Raw genomic sequence first — 4,794 nt, forward strand, 5'->3', positions numbered from 1 at the left:
TCAAAATACACGAAGAAGTATAGTCGTCATGAATTAGTAGTAGTATTTCTGCTGAAAGTTTTACTGAACTTGACAGTGCATTGTTCAGCATGACTATACATGTACAATGTGGTAACATTCATGATGCAGTAATTTTGTTATCATGATGACATTTGCATATCAAGTTGTAGTGAATGTTGTTTCTATTGAATGGCAATAAACGCACTGCACTGAATTATATTGATTGTTTTTTTTTTTAATGAAAGGAAAACCCATGCAATTCGCTTTCAGGTTAATGCCATTTGTGTAATATTTACTGAACGTTGCTTCAATAATTTGATGAGTAGAGTTTATTGAACTTTTCATTGCAATATGATTTCATCCGAGAGATAATGTTAGTCGGCACTGCCAATGAAGAATGAGCAGAAATACATCCATTTATGTATCCAACCTAGGTTGTTTGCCTCTTCGCGCTGTTCCAAGGCGGAAGTGCGGGAGCGAGCCGACAAGTGCCCGGATGTACGACCCCTCCCATCGGAAATATGATTAAGTATGATGTATGATATATGTACAGTGTTTATATATATATATATATATATATATATATATATATATATATATATATATATATATATATATATACATATCCATCCATCCATTGGGACCATACTCTGTGCAGTGTTGGTGCTGCCTAAGCAGTCTCCTTGGCTATTACGCACAATCCTGGATGGGTCGCCACTCTCACACAGTATACCCACATGCTGGTACTCATTTTTGCTCCCCTCAGAAGGATGACAGACAGAGTCAACCCCACCTGGTATTAATTCAACAACCAAGTGGGATTTGAACTCAGGATCCTAAGCCCACCCATCCTCAGAAGGATGTGGAAGAGGCTTGAGATATGAGGGTCCTGAGTTCAAACCTCGCTCACCTATTGAATTAATACCAGGTGGGGTTGACTCGACCTGTCATCCTTCCGAGGTCGGCAAAATGAGTACCAGCATGCTGGTATATTGTGTCGGAGTGGCGACCCGTCCAGGATTGTGCGCAATAGCCAAGGAGACTGCTTAGGCAGCACCAACACTGCACAGAGTATGGTCCCAATGGATGGATGGATATTTTTATATATATATATATGAAAGCAAGGTCCATCTAAAAAGTAACAGGACTGAGCCTGCTGTGTGCTTCACTTACACAACTTGAATGAACAGGTTGCGTCACAGTCTTTCGCAACATTCCAGCAAAATATATGATTGGTGATGTTTGACTGTGCTCATTGTGTGATTTTTTTTACAGGTCGTGCTTTACACGTTGTCTAGTCTGTGTCGTCGCGTTATGAGTCGTGAGCAGAGAGCCAATCTGAAGTTTCTTGCCAACCTTGGCAAAACACCTTCCAAAACTTTCGCAATGCTGCAGCAAGTCTACTGGGAAGAAACGATGTCATGTACACGTGCATTTGAATGGCACAAGAGGTTCAAAGAGGGACGGGAGGAGGTTGAAGACTATGCACGGTCTGGAAGACCTTCAACGAGCAGAACGGTGGACAACATCGAGCGTGTGAAACAGATGGTGTGTGCAGATCATCGACTCACAGTGCGGATGATTGCTGAGGAACTTTCCATCAACAAAACACTGTCTGGAGTAGAGGTTCTTAACCTGTGGTCCATGGACCCCTTCGTGGTCCGTGGGTGGGCTTCAGGGGGTCCGTGAACCAGACGCATAAAAATTATTTTAAAATTATTTTCGCTAGCTTTTTATGAAAAAGTTTTATTTTTTGTCAATGTACAGGATGTTATGTACTTATTCTTGCTTACTGAAGACTAGTGTATCTGGAAGGTAAGTTGAAATGGGATGCCACTGAATGTACACAGTCCGGTAACCTACAGTTGTCATCGTCATCAAGTTATGACTTCTAGAATAGATCCCATGGATAGAAATTGAAGAAAATGTTCTTTGCCCCAGATTTTAGCGCTGACAGCAGAACCTTGTGTTTACAGTTTGGTATCGTCGTCTACGCGACCCCCACCCAGTGCCACTCCATAATTAAGTGTTTATTTCTCACTTTCCACGGCTTGTCATGACTCAGGAATCTTCTCATATGCTGGTGAGGTTTAAAACTTTATAGTATCTTCAGATCCATGTTTTTTTTTTCCTATACAATTGTACTGTATATTCAATTACCCATCAATATAATTTTTCCATCTACCTTCGTCACGTACTGGCTCTGATTTTCCTTCCTGCTTGCCATGGTTTTATCTGTATTTATTTTCTACATTACAGTATATTGTATATCTTTCATCCATATTTTAATAGATAAATAATGCATGGAACTGAATATAAATATTGGGGTACCATGTTTTTCTCCATTTTCTTCCATGCCAAGATATTTACATACCCCATACCCGGGTATTATCATTAATTTGGAGTAGAATCAGTGAGCTTGTCTCATATTTCAGGGGACTCTATGTTAATGTTTGCTCATGTTGACATATCATGTTCCCAGGATTAGTGAACAATTCCTTTGAGCATGCCATTGTTGTTGCCTTTTTACCCAGTCATGAAAAATGTGTTTTTGTTTTGGTTTGTGTGTGACCAGCAGTTGATCCAGCAGATCCGAGATTTCATGAAAAGCATGCCTCAATTATGTTTCATACACACAGCTGGCCTGAAGTTATTAATTAAATTTTTGTTCACTGGTTACTGTTTTCCAGAAAATGACATCACAGTGTTTTATTTATTTTAGTATTATTATTTATTTATTTATTTATTTTATTGCAGACCTCGCTGAAGCTGGAAATGTCGAAGAAAAGGAAGTACGATGAAGCCTACGTATCCTTTGGTTTTACTTACATCACCGAACGTGATGGGACACAAAAGCCACAGTGTTTCTTGGGTGGCAAGGTTCTTGCCAATGGAAGCATGAAGCCAACAAAGCTGAAGGTGCACCTCACGTCTGTCCATCCTGAACATACATCGGACAATGTGGATCTTTTTCGTGAAAAGAAGGCTCAATTTGAAAAGGTTGGAACTTTGCCAAAACTTGGAACTGCCCCAACACAAAATCCTTGTCTTGAAGCATCCGACAAGGTTGCTTATCGCATTGCCAAACAAATGTAGCCACACACACAATTGGAGAGACTTTAGTAAAGCCATGTGCCCTGGTCATGGTCAAGCTGGTTTGTGGATTGGAGCCGAGGAAGAAAATTGAAGCGGTGTCTTTGTCAAATGATGTCACACATTCCAGAATAGTTGATATTTCTTGTAATATTTTGAAGCAGGTCATGGAGGAATTGGCAGCTATGCCATTTCCCTTCAGTATGCAACTGTATGAAAGTATTGACATCTCTCAGTGTAGCCAGCTCCTCGTTTTAGTCCGTTATGTGCATGCTGATGCCATCAAAGGAGAATTCCTATTTTGTGAGCCCCTTTTGGAAACTACAAAGGCCATTGCCATCTCAGAAATGTTGAAAAATTTATTTGCCAAGCAAAACTTTGACTGGAAGAAAAATTTGGGTACTCTGTGCACAGATGGAACACCTGCGATGCTTGACAACACATCTGGTTTTACTGCTCCGGTGAAGAAAGAAGCTCCTCACGTCATCGTGACTCACTGTTTTCTACGTCGGCATGCACCGGCATCAAAGACTCTGTGAACAATCCTGAAAGAAGTCTTGTCTACCGCCGTGAAAGTCGTCAACTTCATAAGAGCTAGGGCTCTGAATCATCGCGTTTTCAAGAGGTTTTGTCACAAAATGGGAGCAGAATATGAAGTTCTTCTCTTCCACACAGAAGTTTGTTGGCTTTCCAGAGGACAAATCTTGAAGCGGTTGATGGAACTTAGGGCAGAAGTTTCACTTTTTTGAGAGAAAAGGAAAGTCCACTCTCAGAACAGTTTGCCAGGGAGGAATTAATTCACGGCTTGGCTTATTTGACGGATATTTTTGGCCATATGAATGTGATAAGTCTTTCGATTCAAGGCCCTGCAGTCACCATTATGGATGCTGCTGAAAACCTACAAGCTCTTTTGGCCAAGCTGCCACTGTGGAAGAGGAGATTGGAGGCAGACAACGATGCAAACTTTCCAATGCTGGAGGAAGTGCTTCTGCAGGATGGAGTCGAGAGAGACCCCTGTCAATTTCTGTGCAGACACCTGGAAACACTGCAGAACTCTTTCGAAGGTTACTTCTGCTCAGATGACCTTAAAGTTCAAACGTGGATTCGTAATCCTTTCCTTGCTGATATAAACTGTATTACTGATGCAGACCTTGCCAAAGATGACCTCATTGACCTGGGGACAAAGGAAATGATACGACATGAGTTCAACTCGAAGAGTCTTGGAGAATTTTGGTGTTCCTTGACACAAGCCTATCCTCGTCTGGCAAAGCGAGCTATGGGAGCTCTGATTCCGTTTGCAACCACATACCTTTGCGAGTCAGGATTTTCAGCACTTGTTTCCATCAAAACGAAAAGTATAAATTGATTGGATGTCAAACATGACATGCGTGTTGCCTTATCAAAGACCACTCTACAATTTCATCTTCTTACTGCAGCCAAACAACAACAGCCTTCTCACTGAAATGTACTTTTGAGCAGAATTGAAGTTTATTTTTTGTTTAATTTGCACAATTTGTATATATTTCATTTTATTCAGGGAATGGTCTTTGATTTTTTTCATGAAAAAAGTGAGATATAATCTTTGGAAAGATTGTTTTTGTATTCTGATTATGGACGGTATGTGAAGGAAATAATTTTTCGACGCAATAAAATTTATTCATTGCATGCAAAATTTTGTGTTTTTGTGCTTATATACACTTT

At 40.4% G+C, this 4,794-nt stretch overlaps 1 long non-coding RNA gene across 1 annotated transcript; it reads left to right on the top strand.

Annotated features, from left to right (window-relative positions):
* The first annotated feature begins 1,093 nt into the window (after positions 1-1,093).
* LOC147031642 (uncharacterized) lies at positions 1,094-4,751 on the top strand. The gene is made up of 3 exons (XR_015053813.1): positions 1,094-1,548; positions 1,977-2,083; positions 2,758-4,751. It is a non-coding gene; the product is annotated as an uncharacterized LOC147031642 (long non-coding RNA).
* The last annotated feature ends 43 nt before the right edge of the window (positions 4,752-4,794 follow it).

The sequence above is a fragment of the Eptatretus burgeri genome, chromosome 2 (assembly GCF_056783735.1).
Source record: "Eptatretus burgeri isolate ZD-2024b chromosome 2, Ebu_testis_v1, whole genome shotgun sequence".
NCBI classification, from domain to species: domain Eukaryota; kingdom Metazoa; phylum Chordata; class Myxini; order Myxiniformes; family Myxinidae; genus Eptatretus; species Eptatretus burgeri.